The sequence below is a fragment of the Nomascus leucogenys genome, chromosome 10 (assembly GCF_006542625.1).
Source record: "Nomascus leucogenys isolate Asia chromosome 10, Asia_NLE_v1, whole genome shotgun sequence".
Lineage (NCBI taxonomy): Eukaryota > Metazoa > Chordata > Mammalia > Primates > Hylobatidae > Nomascus > Nomascus leucogenys.
Window position 1 is genome coordinate 67,876,498 of NC_044390.1, and position 16,959 is coordinate 67,893,456.

At 40.0% G+C, this 16,959-nt stretch overlaps 1 protein-coding gene across 3 annotated transcripts in view; it reads left to right on the forward strand.

Annotated features, from left to right (window-relative positions):
• Positions 1–14,440: 14,440 nt before the first annotated feature.
• ANO4 (anoctamin 4) overlaps positions 14,441–16,959 on the forward strand; it is a 345,709-nt gene continuing 343,190 nt past the window's right edge. For all 3 annotated transcript variants that reach the window (XM_030821265.1, XM_003269908.3, XM_003269909.2), the window contains exon 1: positions 14,441–14,826. The gene's annotated coding sequence lies outside the window, so the exon portion shown is untranslated. The remainder of the gene's footprint in view (positions 14,827–16,959) is intronic.

Consider the following 16,959-nt stretch of genomic DNA (forward strand, 5'->3'; position numbering starts at 1 on the left):
AGTGCTGGGATTACAGGCGTGAGCCACCGCGCCCGGCCTAGCTCAGGAGGTTTCTTAGCTTCACTCAGGAAAGAATTCAAGAGCAAGCTGTCAGTGAAACAAAGCACGTTTATTAGAGCAACGGGGTACAGCAAAACGGCTGCTCCACAGACAGATCAGGGCTATCTCATAGACAGAATAGCAGCCAATAGCACTCGTGGATTGCTGGCTAGCTGTATTTATACCTACTTTTAATTACATGCTAATTAAGGGACAGGTTATTCATGAACTTTCTGGTCTGGAAAAGGATTAGGTAGCTCCCAGAACTGTATAAGGTAACTTCTGGGTCATTGCCATGGCATTTGTAAACTGTCATGGCACTGATTGGAATGTCTTAAATACATTATAATTAGTGTATAATGAGCAATGAGAGCAACTAGAGGTTGCCTCTGTTGCCATCCTGGTTTTGGCCCATTTCTTTGCTACGTCCTGTTTGGATCAATAGAGTCCTGACTGAGGGTTGGAAAACAAGTACTGCTGCTCTCCTACCTCATCCCTATGTTGCCCAGGCTGGTCTTGAACTCCTGGCTTCAAGCAATCCTCTCACCCTGGCCTCCCAAAACGCTGGGATTACAGGTGTGAGCCACTGCGCCCAGCCTCAATTTTAAATTTTTAAGTGTTAATAGTCACAAGGAATCTGTTGGTCATTGTTTGGCTTCATTTATTTAATAAAATTATCCTAATTATTTTAAGGCATTAATAATTTTAATATTCTGTTTTTTAAACTTCATTTGCCTGCCTAGCAAACAAAAGCTAATTCTCATAAATCTAGTAAATTAAATGTATGAACACAGTGAAACTTAGATTCTCCTAAACATTCCGATTTTGTAACAAATTTAGCAAAATTCTGTCGTAGCTTTTAACTTGAACTCACAAGTCTCAGCTACTCAATTACACAATTTACATTAGAGTCACAATTCTCATTTATTAGATACTCTAATGTGCCAAACTCTCTTAAATATTATAAACACTTTAAATATAAAACATTAAAATATCGATAAGAAAGATTTTATTTATAACATTACTGGGGCACTCCCTGGCTCAGCAGATATTTACTCACTGTAGTGGAAGCATTTCCACTATCAACCACAGAGCTGTTTTGCTGGTTCTTGAGGTTAGAGGCTTCAGGTATCCAGGCAGATTTTTCTTACAACTACAAGCAATGCATAGACCCCTCTTCCTTACATGCTGTATCAGTGAGGTCTCCATATACACATGTACCCATAGAATGGTCTTATAGTCCCCTTGCTTTGGATTCTGGTTATACCTTGTCTAGTCTGATTTAAGTCTGTAATCATCCACCCAGCTTGCTTCCCTACTAGATTGGATTTAATTAATCTATTTACTGTTTGATTGTATTCTGTTTCTGTTTTTTGGCCACAACATTTAAATAATGTCTTACTGTATTGTGTATTTCTATAGCTGTGGAGAAATGGCCTTTAGTTCTAATGACAGTTAATAACTGTTTTGCTACATAGGGCTCCTTTCATTATCCCCTGCCATGGATGCATGTTTTTGAAGACTAATAAAAAAGACAGCATTTAATTAATGATGTTTAATTTGTGATCACTTTCTTCTGGTTAACCAAAGACAAATTCAACTGTCTATCAGAGCTTCTTATCAGCATGAGATAATCAGTACTACAAATGAGTTGATATAATTCCAGTCAAAAGGAAATAACTGGTTTCTGTTTGTGTGCAGCTTGATCAGAGGCAAATAAATAATTTTTGTGAGTCTCATTGGCAATCTGGAAACTGTTCATCAGCTTTTCATCACTTCCTTTGTGGACATCAGATTCAGGACCACAACTTAATCTTATCATTAGTCTGTCTTCTCTCCTTTCTCAAAAGCTGGGTCATCCCTTCTCACTGTCCCCTGGGGACATTTCTTATTCATTGCCTTTACTTCCTACATCTCTGATCTCCACTCTTCACTATTTCTATGACCCATATGCAACTCACATCTTGCTGATGTGAAAGAAACTCATGCTTGACTTTGTTTCTCCCTCTTACAATCATCTGATCTCTATCCTTCCAATGACCATACAAGTTTTTGAATGTGGCCCATAGAAAAAACCTATTCTTTCTCTCCTTACGTTTTACTTCTGTACTTCCTTCCTACTTGGCCCTATCTAAGGTCACCTGATTACGGTTAAAAACCATGGATTCCTCTTGGCATTTCCTAGTCTGCTCTCATTATTTTGGGTCTGCTTATTTGGCTTCTGCATCATTGCATTTCTCTGCTTCTCTTCTTTCCCCTCTGCCAGTCCTTAGTCACTTTGTCTACCTTCTTTTTTTCATGGAGGCATAATGAAGAGCATAGGTTTTAGAGTCAGGCAGACGTAGGGTTGAATCTCTGCTTTTTCATCACCAGTTGTGTGACCTTGGGCAATGATGAACTTTGCCAAGCTTCAGTTTCCTTATCTGGAACATGGGGATAATAATACCTCACTTGTAAGTTGCTGTAAGGATTAAAAGAACAATCAGTGTGTAGATATGGTAACTGATATTTTATAGACTTCCTTCCCTTTGTAGTTTGTAATACTAAGGGTATTATCCAAAGTGTACTGAGGCTTTCTCTTTCCCATGAAGCAGCCAACTTTCATTCTGTATATTAACTCCAAAATTTGTATCAAGCTCACATATTTCCCAACTTCCAGACACGTATTTCTACCAGGTGCTAATTTTCTTCACTTGGATGCTTCATTAATCCAAAACTCAACATAATTCAAGCAATACTCAGCCTGTGATTACTCTCATTGTTAACAGAATCTGAATCCTCACAGTGGCTCCGAGGTTGGAGGCTTCCTTCCTCCCTTCCTTCCTTCTCTCTTCTGTCTACCCAACCACTGTGTCTTGAGCACTCTATTATGGGCCATCCAGTGTGCTTTGCACCTACGGTACAATGAGGAGTATGACAAAAGCGATCTGATTGAGGAAGTGTGGTGGGTGCTGATGGTAGGAGGACAGACTGCAGTGGGAGCACTTCAGAGGATCTCCAGCAGAGTTGGGATGAGGTAATGGCCAAGTTTACATTTCTTCTCCTATTCCTACCCACCCCATTTTCAATAGGTCTTATGTTCAATTTATGAAATATCTTGTTTCCGTCCCTTCTTTTTCATTCCCACCATAACTATTTCATTCAATCCAAGTATTCCAGGTGCCTCATTTTGGCTGGACATTCGTAAGACCTTCCCAGATCTCTCTAGTCAATCCATCTCCTTTCCAATTTGTCTTCTAAGAAGCTGTCAAGATCACTTCCTGAAGCACAAATCTGATCATTTATTTCCCTTGTTAAAAATCCTTATTGGTTATACCAGTCAGGATTCGGTATAGGAAAGAGAAGACACTCTAAGTATTTAATCAGGAAAGGATTTAATGTGGGGTATAGGTTTATAAAATGAAAGGGTGGCTAGATGAGCAGGCACAAGAACCATGTGCTAAGGATCTGCAAGTCTGGAGGAACTTCCAGCTTTATCTGCTGTTCTTGGATCGGGAGGGCAATGGTATTACTAGCCCACAACTGCCTTTCTTCACTTCAGAATGATTATGGACCCTGGATGTTGCTGCAGAAAAACCTCACATCTCTGTGATCTTACTTGTCAAAGTAGAAAACTGTCCATAAAGATCAGGAAGATGGTCTCCCTCTCATTTCCACCTTCCAAATCTCAGGTAAGTGCAACTAATTAGTGGGACCTAACCTAATTAGTGGAGGCCATGGAGTGTAGTGTGGAAGAACATACTCCATGGCCTCCATCCCACCAGGCTGTCTGCTGCCTACGGCAAATGCAATCTAATGTTCAAAGCTGTGTGTGGTTTTTCACTGTTGTATTTTGCTTAACCCCTTGTCTTCCGCCATCTGCTTCTGTCACTAGCAGTTGCTAAACAGATACTTGTTGAATGCATTAATGAACAAAGGAATCCACTCCTGACCCAATTCTCTCTTACCTTCTGGCCATAATGTTAGTAGGAATGCCCTTCCTGGCCTGTACCAACTTCTTCTACCTGCCAGAATCCTCCTACTCTAAGTCCCAACCAAATCTTGCCTCTTGTAGGGATCTTCTAACCACCCCCGGAACACCTCTTGTCCACTTCTGGAACACAGTGACTGTTTCCTTCATTGATGTGGTACTCTTCTTCTGCCCTTACCTTGGGGTTTATTCACTATTTCCTTCTGCTTTTCTCCAGGCGAAGCAACTGTAGTTCTCTTCTAAGGATATTCGTTTTCCTCTCTCATATTGTTGTAATTGCAGTTGAGAGTCAATAATTTACAGATGTAGTTAAATCTTTTGTAGCTGATTCTCTCTTGTTTTTACTCTTGCGTAGAACCCCACATGCAGTTTTTCTCCTCTGCTAACATATAGTTCCTGTTTTAGCCTTAGGCAGAAATACAAAATAAATCTAAAATGGGAAGATCCTCCGAAGGAAAAAGAAAGAATTCTTGTTTATAGGTTTCTTTTTACTTTTTCAGTAGAATTCACAATATGTTCCCAGTGTTCTGGTTTGTTAGGCCCTGACCAGGGTAAGTGTATTACAGGAATATTCCATTCCCCTAATATTCGTGTTTGGATTCAGTGCTGTAAAAGCAGGGCTATGCCATTTGTCTGTGTGCTTGCCCCAGTGGATTCCTTAGAACTTGACTTTGTTTTATGTGGGGTGTGGGGAATCCTCTCACTATTTTTTTTTTATCTTTTCTTTCTTCTTCTATTCTCTCTTTCTCTTTTTAAACAAAGCCCTTTGTTTTCTAGAGGTATCTACTTCGTAAGACAACTGAAATTAGTAAAAAGGTTACCTAGTCTTCAGGGAAATTCAGTTTTGTTGTATTTAAGTAAACTTTATTTTCTAGGTTTACAGCATAGTTGCGATGAATATACAGAGATTTCCCATACACCCTCTGCCTCCCACATATGCATAGCTCCCCCAACTACCAACATTCCCCACCAGATTGGTATATTTGTTGCAAACAATGAACTTACATGGACACATTATTATCACCCAAAGTCCATAGTTTACCTTAGGGCTCACTCTTGGTGTGGTATATTCTATGGGTTTGGACAAATTTATAAAGACATGCATCCACCATCATGGTTTCATGCAGCGTAGTTTCACTGCCTTAAAAATCTCCTGTGCTCTGCCTGTTCATCCCTCCTTCCTCCTTCCACCTTGGCAACCATTGATATTTTTACTGTTTTACTAGTTTTGCCTTTTCTAGACTGTCATAGAGTTGGAATTATATCATATGTAGCCTTCTCAGATTGGCTTCTTACACTTAGTAATATGCATTTAAGATTCCCTCATGTTCTTCATGGCCTGATAGCTCATTTTATTTTAGTGCTGAATAATATTCCATTGTCTGGATATACCACAGTTTTATTTTCCATTCCTCTACAGAAGGACATCTTAGTTGCTTCCAAGTTTTGGCAATTATGAATAAAGCAGCTATAGACGTTCATGTACAGGTTTTCACGTAGACCTAAGTTTTCAGCTCATTTGGGAAAATACCAAGGAGTATGATTGCTGGATCATAAGATAAGAGTATGTTTAGTTTTGTAAGAAACTGCCAATATCTTCCAAAGTGGCTGTACCATTTTGTATTCCTTCCAGCAATGCAGATTTAGGAGGTTCAAAGGACTTCTTAAAAATTTATAAAAGGAAAAATTCATCCCTATAAAGGTGTAGAATGTTCAGTGGATGGCCTAGTTTTATTTTACCAAAATATGAGCATGTCACAGTCCTTTAAAATGCTCATTCTGCTTTCTCCTCTCAGCTCAAGTAATAGAACTTGAAATTGGTTGCAGAGAAATGAGCGGAAATTCTATAGCAATGGCACACTAGCTAATCACTCCTGTAGCACTGATATTAGAGTTCATTCTTAATTTTCTGCTTATGGATCAGAAACACTGAAGGAATGGGGAAAGCAGGCTGGGTCCCTGCAATTGCCTAAGTCGGCTTTCTTGCTTGCTTGAATTTAACCCGACCAAGGGGAGTGTAGTTCTTTAGGCGCTGATGGTTATTGCAGTTATGAGCAGAGGCATTTAATTTATTCCACTTCTTTGGATGCACTATAGCTAACTTCCTGTGAGGTAGGGAAAGGGGGGGGGAAATTAAATAATCCTCAAGCTTGTGTGGAGGGTCTGTTGTAAGCCCCAGTGTTGCCCTACTTCTTCAAGCCACACCTGTTCTTGGAATGGTACCTCTGCATTGGGGCAGGGCACTGGGCCACCAAGGAACATCAGCAGCCCATTGGTATAGCCCCAGTCTCTACCCTGAAATTTTGCACTCAGGAAGACAGGGCTTTCTTCCCTCCAAATCTGAACGCTGGTGAAATCTCTCCAACAAGCCCCTTTTGCCTGGAAAAATCAATACCTATTTCTCTGCCAGGCAATTCCAACTAGAAAGTATGTTTGGAATGCTTTACTATCCCCAAGGTGCCTCAATTACTTTGGTTAGCATTAAAAGCCAAAGATTTCAGAGGATGAATCTTTGTGGAATAAATTAATGCCTGTGGTGTTTTATAATCTCAAGGAGAAGGAGATGTTTTAGATTTAAATTTTAATAAATGAGCTAATTAGAAATTGGTTCAGAGGGATTTTTAAAATTCTTTGTACTGAAGAACGTTTTCTTTTTAGCCAATCATACTCTAAATAATTCTACAGATATACACTGAGGATCCATATGTACCAAGCATCATAATAAGCCGAGAGGTTAGAAAGATAGGTAAAAATACTCTCCCATCCCTCAGGAAACATATAGTCTAGTAAGAGAGCCAGACACACAGAGAAGTCCAGTCTTTTTATAATCATGTATTTGAGTGTCTCCAGAGAGAGTTTATCTCTTGGGATACAAAGATGAATAAAACTCAGGATGGGGACTTCTCTGAAGGAAACACATAGTAAGACAGTTATGCTACTGTGTGATCAGTGCCAAAACTTGGAGATGGGTTACTCCACTGGGAACACGGGGATGGAGTGTCAAGGAATGCTTTGAAGAGGAGAAAGATGCTTGGGTGGTCCTTGGAGAATAAATAAGGACTTACAGGAGGAAGGCAAGGAAAAGAAATTCCAAGCATTGGAAAAAGCCTGTGCCAGGACCCTGAAGTTTTCAACAGCTTGGTGAGTTTTGCAACTCTGAGTATGAGGATGTAAATGCATGAGAGGATGCAAGTGGGGAGTGATGGCAAGAAGAAAGGTAGGAGAGCAGTCATGACAGGTCTCATCCTGCACACGGTAAGAAGCAGAGGAGAGTTTTCTGTTGGAGAAGGCACAACGGCATCTTCATTTAAAAATTCTCAGGTTTGGCCAGAGTGAGGCTCAAGGCAGGGAAGCTGCTTCTGAGACTATGACATTCACTCTGGGGAAAATTGATAGCTAGACTGGAGCAATGACAGCACAGTGAAGATAGAAAGAAGAAAGAAATGTTCAGGAGGTGATATGGACAACATGGGTTAAAGTGAGGATGGCACTGAGATTTCTAGCTGCCCTGTAATGTGGCCAAAACAGTCATCCATGTAGGAGTTTGATAAATGTCATTTTCTTTGGGCCACAGAGTAGATAGTGATGCATTTACATGGAAAAATGGAAAGTCAGAGGAAGTGCAAGCTTGGAGGAAAAAAAGCTTGGGTTTGGTATTGGGTCTAGGGCATTTATTCCTTTAAAAAACAAAGCTACCTGTTTCCTGCTGATGACAAATACATTCATATGCGTGTTTGGTAGATTGACATGCTGTTGCTAATTGAAAATGCTCTAATTGAAATGACCATTAGAAAATAACCTTCATACTTTATCCCTGATTGCCATGGTTATTTATTTATTAGGCCTCCTCTAAGGCTAGGCCAATGAGCAAAGAGGGATGATGTGGTCAGGCTTGGGAGGATTTTGTGTATCTCACCTTTGAGACAGCTCCCTGGGAGGAAAGAAAAGTTGCCTAGATTTCTGGGCTGCCTGAAGTCATTTGTTCTAGTTGATGATTCAGGGATCAAGTCTTCCCAGGATAGACTTGGACCAGATCGATTTTAACATAAAATAAGAGAAGAAAAATGTGAAATGGGATCTATTGAACTTCCTGATTTATTAAATAAATGTAATTTAATATTTTTGCTCAGTACCTTAGTTCCAGTTATAGAGGTGAGGATCAGCTTGCCATTCTTGGTCATTCCTGTTTCTGTAGGGCGCAAGAGTTGGCATATTATTTGTAGGTTTTCCTGTCACTGGATAGCATTTTAATGTTTGTTAATGGGTGTTACACATTGTTACATATCTATATAAACTTGAACGTTGTTGTACTACCCTGAGCTCCATACTAAGTGATCTCCTTGATTTCATTTGTACTCAATAGTCAGAGATAGTTGGAATTTTGTACAGATGTAGAGAACATGGGAACAGTTGCGTAAACATTGGTCGCGCTGTAAATATTCAAGAAATCCATCTTGAGTGTATATTGAGTGTGTATTATGTTCTGGACACTTTTTAGGCTCTGAGGGCTCAGTGAGGAGCACAGAAGAAACAGTCCTTGCCTGAGTGGAGTGTACGTGATAGTGTAGAGGATAGACATTAAACAAGCAATCAAATACAGTGGTTACAGACAGATAAATGTTATGAGAAAAAAAAAAGAGTAATGAGCTGGAAAATGATTGAGGTGGGGAGTCAGGGAAGCCTTTCTGATGAGAAGCCATTCCAGGATCTAAGGAAAAGGGGTTCCAAGCAAAAGAAACAGATATGCAGACCCTGGGGTGGGAATGATCTTGGTGAGTTCAAGAAACAGGAGGATAGTGATTAAGGCATGTAGATGTGATAGAGCTGGGGAGAAATGGCTGCCTTCTTCCCACCACTCATGGAATACTTATTAGAGGCTCATAAATATAATGGATGTATGTATACCATATATAAATATATATACCCCATCTTACGCTACATAGTCAGGTAGGCATTGTTATTGTCACTTCCTAGATGAGGGAACTGGGTCTCAGAGACCAGGTCTACATAGCTAGGAAGTAACACAGTGAGGCAGAGTCAAGGCCTTCCAACTCCACTCTTTCCACCTCATCCTAACTGCAGACCAGCAGGACTGAAGCAAGGCATTTGGAATGACATAAGTGCTGAGTCACTGGCCTCCTAGGCTGCTTGTATAGAATACCTATCTTAAAAAAATTTGCAATGGCTTTTTTGGTATATTAGCAACAATAACAATTATAAAATGATGACAATGGTGACAATAACTATGCCTACTACCATATGCTTTTATAGTTTGTAAAGTTCTTTATCATATAGCACCTCATTTGTAGCTCAGAAAAGTTCTCAAAGATAAGCAGGACAAATTTTATGCTTCTCATTTAGGTTAAGAGATTGCCTGAGGTGACACAGGGCGCCGAGCTGGGACATGGCTGTTGTGATTCTAATTCAGTGCTCTTTACTTAAAACATAGAAACTACTGGTTGAAGGAGGAGATATATATGGTTCATAAGCTTGTAGGCATGAATTCCTGGAAAACAAGTTTGTCCTTTCTTCAAAGTGCTTTGGACTGTAAGGAAGAGGCATGAAAGATGGATTCATTCTTTGTGTACTTATTGAGCTCCTATTGTGTGTCAGACACTGGAAATATCAAAGGGTCCCACTTAAATAGGTTAAAAGGTACTAATTTAGCACACTGTTATCTGCTATTTGTATTTGATAAAAAGACTAGAAAAAACACTATGGAAACAGGAAGAAGCGATTAAATAAGTCACTTTGGGGAATTTGAGGATGGCCTCACCATGAAGATGGCATTGAACTGGGCCTTGAAGGATGAATGATAGTGGTGGGGAGGGATTCTCCAGGGAGAGAAGCAGGAAGGCTATTCTAGGAAAAAAGGATTATGGCAATAGAAGAATACAGTGTCTGTGGGGAATAGCAACAGGTGTAACCAAGGCATGAGATATATAGGAAGTAATGGTGGGAAATGATGCTGGAAATGTAGACTGAAGTCAGGTTGCAGAGGGCTTTGAATGTCAGGTGCAGGAGTGGCTGTATTTGGCCAACATCCCAGACCTGTTGGCAAGGGGATGGCATGATTATATTTGTTGCATTTTAGAAAGAAAATTCTAATGGCTAAGGTAGGTCAGATTGGAACCAAGGAGAGTTTAGAAGCCATTATAATGGTTTAGGAGAAAGAATTGGTTGCAGCCCCTAATTCTGTGTTGAGGAGAAGTATAGAGGTAACATTGGTAAGACTTAAGTACTGATTGGATGTGGAGACACTCCAGTTGGATTTTAAATGCACACGCTAATTTTCTAACATTGGTGCACACACACATACTTCTTATTTTGGCTTCACCAGACTCAGCCTAATTCTCCCTGACTATTTAAGTCAGCCACTGATTTATTTTTCTATCTTCAGAAAAAAAAAGAAAAAAATATAGGTCTGTGATCTTGTGGATTCTTTCTGTATGATTTGATTTTGATGATCCCATAGGATTGATTCTTCAGGCTAAGGAATGCTGACTCTGCAAACAAATTTTTGAAGACTTGGGTGCTCTCATTATATTTATGTGTGGCAGATACCTACTATTTGGAATGGTTGTTGCTATTTGAAAGCCCGCCTACTAAGCACTTTGGGGAAATTATTAGCAGCCAGTGACCTCTGATAGGGAAACATTAGCAGTTCAACCTATCCTCTCTCCATTTCAGGTCTCCTGCTGAATGCTGAGGGATAATTAGGATTTTAGAATTTAGTAAGGGACCAGACTTTAATGTGTGCATCAGTCCCATACTTTTCTAGAATATTCTTTCCCTCTATAGTATTATTCTAGTAATTAAGGACTACTCCTCTTGGCCTTAAAATGTAATTTGAGGCTGGGTGCGGTGGTTCATGCCTGTAATCCTAGAACTTTGGGAGGCTGAGGCGGGTGGATTGCTTGAGCTCAGGAGTTCGAGACTAGCCTGGGCAACATGGTGAAACCCTGTCTCTACTAAAATACAGAAAATTAGCCGGGTGTGGTGGCGTGCAGCTGTGGTCCCACTGGGTGTGGTGGCGTGCACCTGTGGTCCCAGTTACTCGGGAGCCTGAGGCAGGAGAATTGCTTAAACCCGGGAGGCGGAGGTTGCAGTGAGCCGCGATTGCACCACTGCACTCCAACCTGGATGACAGAACGAGACTCTGTCTCAAAAAAAAAAAAAAAAAAAAAAGCTAATTGTAGGGTCAGAGTTGAGAAACATAATTGTAGGATCAGTTGAGAAACATAAATCAACAAATACAAATTATTTTCTCTTTATAAGCATTAGGAATTCATTTTTTGTTGCATAAAAGGTTTACTTTTAATCTCTGAGGTAAAAGAAGAGTTTCTGCTTCAACTTAGACTTGTATCATTCCCACCTCATCCAAATTCATGTAACATGGTGGGAAGGGTCCCTTATAGTCTCATACATTTAGTCTAAAAACATTCTTGGGGGACCCTCTCCTATGTTCAAATCAGTGTCTCCATATAAAAGGAAGCTCTGAGGCTCTTCCAGTTGTTCCTACATGGTCTTTGCCACTTGGGTGAGCATTTTCAGCCTCCCTGAGCCCCAGATGCCCCAGTATACGTAATACTTACACTATGGGTGCTGCAAAGGCCCGGAAAGATAGGTGGAGCCATAGGAGTCAACTCTGGCACATGGTGGGGTTTAGTTATTTTAGATGCTGGCTTTCAGAAGTTAGATGGAAGAGACACAGACTTTTCCTTATGTAGATTATAACTTAGTTTTCAAAACCATTAATTGGCAGAAAGTTATTTAAAAGTCCCAATTCTCATACCTCCGTTAAAAGATTCTGATGTCAAAAAGGGAATTATGTGGCCACTTACCCTCTTGGTGGTCTGGAAAATAGGCATGTTTTCACTTTTTCTCCTTAGGCTAGTTACAGAACGTAGAATCCACTTCCCATGAACTGTGTCTACCCTGGTGTTGAAAGACTGAGCTTGAAGAATCCTTGTCTTTTAGCCTTTAGAAAGCTCTGTCAACAAGCTTCTGTGAAACAAAGTTCCTGAAAAAGCTATCTTTTTTCTTTTTAAATAAGTGGCAGATATAGGTACATAATTCAGTTTATCTTGCAGTCAGGAAAAAGGCATTAAATCATGCTGTTGTGGAATTTTAGTCAGATTCTTTTGGCCATTCAAATGGCCATCCAACAAATACTCATTGAGAACCTATTATATGTTAAGCACTACACCAGTTCTACACCAGTGAACAAGACACAATCGCTGATATCATCCCAAGTTTAATTGACTTGTATAAACAATCTGTACATTACAAAAATTAATGTTGTTGCTATCTGAAATGGGAGGCATTTTCTGTCATTTTTTTAGTAGAGAGGAATAAAGAGACCAAACTTTAAAAATTAATGGCATTTGAGTTAATAACTGGAATACCTATTTTTATTGATCAATTGTCATATAGATATGCAGTTACTTAATCCACTAGATAATTTGTATTTCTGCAGTATTATCCTTTTCATGCATCATTATAATGCTGTGTATTCAAGGTATGAACCCGTTTCATCAACAGTATTAATCTCAATTCATTTAGGAGCTTTAAATAATATTCCCTTATTAAGTATATTCTTTGATATGCTGCCCATTCTTTTACGGTGTCAGAAGCTGTTAATGCAGGTAAAAACAAACGTTCAGTTAAAGAACCTTCTCATATATTAATTAGATTTCAAAAATTATTTGTGCATTTATATTTCCTGAATGGCTTCGGTTATGACAAACATCTAACTACGCTAATTCAGAGCTTTGAGGCTAAAGTCCAGCCTCATGGATTGGTTTAATCTGAGGAACATTAAAATAGTAGAACATTTTCTGTCTTGGCAAGAATCATAGTGTTGAAATTTCAAGAAGAAGATTTAAATTTGTCCATGAGACTGTAAACTTCTTGAAGGCAAAGACTCATCTCTGTAGCCCTGATGCATAACTGATGTTCTTCAAATGTTTGCTGATTTGAGTTGAACTGAGGAGAATAACAAAACAGCATTTGAGAATCGAAGTCTCCCAGGTTTTCCTTATATAATTTACAAGGACTTCCCTGGCAAACTATCCTTTCTTCTTCGTTTAAAAAATTTCACTTTATTATGTTCATCTTTGATGTGGAACATTTTTTATGGCATTCTGCTGTGACTCATTTTGGTGCTGAGTTATCTGCTTCCTTGGAGCCCAGCCCTTCCTTTTAAGCTGTGGTATTCAGGCTCCCCAAAGTCAGCTTGCCTACGGGTAGAGATCACAGCAAAATGTGCAAATGGTATTCCAACTTCTAGGTAAAAACAGACAACTAAAATTAAAAACTCAACATCATGTAAGTCACCTGGAAAAAAAAACCCCACAAAAATATAGAAAAACAAAACCCGAGGGCATTTGTATATTCCTGTTAACTCTTGACTGGCTAAAGGGAGTTATCTTTTCTGCAGTGATAAAAAGGTGGCCCAAGACAATCTCCCCATCTTACAAAAAGTTCTGAAGTTTTACCGTGGAGTCCAATTAAACTGGCATTTGACTTCAGAAACTACATCCCTGTATGATGTAATCATCACAACCAAATACAAATTAATTAATATATATGGACAAAGTTTAAAAGTTCAATATTAAAATAGAATAGGGGAAAAGGGAAGTAGGAAAAGTTTAGAGTCCTCCATGCATCCTTCATTTATCACCAAGAGATTTGCTCCTTTGCTCCTTCTGTTAGTGTAAGTCAGAGTTTCTCAATTTTCAGTGTGCTTATGAATTGTTGTTATTGTTTATCCCAAACACATATTTTGTCTTATAGGTGATTTAAGAGCTCTAAAAGGGATATGTTAACTATCTTCAGAAACTCACCTCTAACAATATTTCTATACCTATATTATACAAGAAAACTAATGAAGATTGACAGTCAAATTCCTGGAGAGACCTTTGACCCTTCTCTGTCTTAAATTTTTCACTTCTGAAATAGAAAGCCGGGTCCCTGGTCATCTTATCCTGCACTTTGGGCATAAAGAAGCTTAGGTCCAAAGCGCCATTACTGTACTCATGATGACCCCTTGAAGGCACATCAGTAGGGCTGTCTGGACTGTGACATGCCATCAGACATCATTTAGGGGACTTCAAGTCTGGCTTCTTGCAGAGATGCTGTGGGATGCCTCAAAAACTTCCTGCATGGCTAGTGTAACTATGGGGCTTTAGATCTTTGTTAAATACAAGCAAACATTAACAGCAGCAGTGGAGAGGGTAAGTTGCCAATCCTCCCAAATTTCTCTTCCAGGCAGGGGGTTGTCCTGCCACTCTCAGAACTGGCTGTCATCTGCTGCTCTCTTGTCACACTGACACGGCCCCCTGGCTGGGCTGATTGGTCGCTGGCAATAACTGATATGGAATACTGATGTTCTCTCCGGCAGTTCCTTCCACTCTAAAGAGACTCCTTTTCATCCCTCTTCTCGCCTTTCCTAGCCCAGCCTAGTGCCCACCCTCCCCCGACCATGCCTCCCCTGCACCTGGGGAGGGGGAGGACCAGTCCTGGGCGTGATGCTCTGAGACGGTGGTGAAATCCACCAGGCTGCTTTCACTCCGGCTCGCTCTCGGGAGAGTCCTGTTCCAGACTTCTCAGGGTTTTTACAGCACAAACAACTGCATACGGCCCGAGGGGAGGCTGAAAAGGACTTGTGTGTGGTGGTTTTATTGCCTGTCATCACTTTGCTGGCCTCCTCCCGACTGGAGCCTGGAGGTTCACAGTGGATTTCTTTCTGCCCAAGACACCAAGGCATTGAGGAAGGATCCCTTCTCCTTCTGTTGACTCTTTCTATTTTTATGGTAAGTGCTTACATTGAATGAGCTGCTCTGTTGCTGCAGTGAACTGAACCGTTCGTTCCCCCTCTTCCCAGCTAAGCTTAGTGACCTTCCTTCTGCATTTCCTCTGTTTTCATGGATCTTGTCTGGGATGATCCAGCTTCAAAAATGTCAGGGGTCATTTGCCTGGAGTGTTTGTCTTTTTATCTTTTTTCCATAAACGTGAGCTCTTCTGCTGTGATACGAATATTAGTGCTCTGTCTTTGTCCTTGAAGCAGCAGCCGGGGAAATGTGTTCACGATGGTAAACTGCAGCAGTGTGCAGGGAATCTGTGGAGGATGACTGACAAATTTGGGCAGGATGAATCCTCAGTGTGCGGGGGGCACTCACTCAGAATCAGAAGGGCCGGGGGTGACCTGCCCCCATAGCAAACTCTTCCATCTTTCTGGGTAAAGATGAGCACACACGTGTGAGTTATGTTGAGTCTGCTGTAGGCAGCTGTGCTTTCTGCACCTGCCCGTGTGGGTCCAGGATGACCCTATATCTTGTGGGGTTTACAACTTGGACAGGAACATTCTTAGCAGGAGGAATCCTGTGCTGGCAGACGGAGTAGACTGCATGACCTCATTGCTTCTTTCCCTTCCGAGTCTCAGGGTACCCAGTTCTGCAAACCATATTTTGCAGGCTCTTCAGAGAGTGGTAGGGCAGTGATGACAGGAACATTTTTGAGTTGACAACATAGTTTTGTCCTCCTGCTAGGAGATAAAATACTTTGAGGTTATTAGAATGGTTAGAATTTTCTAGGAGAACATAAGCAGGTTTCTGACGAAGACTATGGATGTGGCAGATTTTTTATTCCAGGGGCATTACTCTTACAATAGTGCTCTAATTTTTCACCTGGTCTCCTGAGGTTTGCTGCAAAGAGCACCACAACTTCAAGTCTATTACTGGCGACTTCTTGACGCCCAAAGGAAACCAAGAACATTTTAGTAGTTTCACTCCTGTGCATTGCAGGAGTCTCTCTTAACAGGTATTTTTTTTTTTTTTTGGTAGCAGGTGTGTCGAACTATTTTGGTCAAAGCATCATTTCAAAGAATAGCTTCGCAGTTGTAATTCTATTTAGTTATTTTCAAGTCTTGGACCGGAGGTGGGTTATCTTATTTGTGTAGGTTTTCCCATTCTGGTCCATTTCACTCTAGACAGGGTTCTTGCCAAATGTAATTCAGTCTCTGATTCATAAGGGACTGTGTCTCTGATTCATACGGTACTGAACTAATACAATGTGATTTTTTGTGATAAGTGAGGGGAGAAAATGTGGGGTAAAATTTCCAGTCTCTCCTACTGCTCTTTGGGAGTTTGGAATGTAAAGTTCCCTAACTGTCTTGCTCATTTTCACTACTTTCATGTCCACTGTTCATGTGGATTTTTCTTAAAATAGTGGTGATGACATCAGGCATATGCCTTTACCCTCTTCTCTGGGTCCAAAGTAGATGCGTTTGTTGTTGTTCTGTTTTTGTTTTTTATTTCAGTGAAGAGTTCCTTGCATGTGTAAAAGCATACATTTAAATAAAAAACAAGAATTTGTAGATGTTTACATGTTAGCCCTGTTCAAGAGTAAAACCAGCACAGAGGTTAACAGCAAAAAAAAAAAATTCAAAACAATTTTTAAAATGTCAGCATTGCTTGGCTTAGCTGTTCTAATACCTACTCTTCCCTACACTTGATTGTGGTTCGCGGCAATACTGTATTGTAATTTGACTGTCAGACTGCTCTGCTTCCTCTTTAATTCTTTAATGTTTAGCTGTTTACTTTCATCCTTAATTGTATGTTCTTACTTTGCTTAATCTTTTTTTCTCTTTTTCTCTTTTTCTAATTGAAAGGATGTTATATAGTGCCTGGCAACTCAACTGAAGATACTCATTAAGATGGAAAGAGTTAGAATCAGCTTGGGTGTCATGGAAATAGACTCAGTATTTCTCACTGCAGGCAATTTCAGAATCATTTAGAACATATTTCATTTTAATTAGTAGCAACTTTAGCCTTGAGAAAAAACATTATTTAGGTTTCCTTTATTTTGCTAAACAGATTGTTTACCTATGGAATCAGAATTGTATATATATGTGCAATTGTTTATATATGTATATATATATGTACACA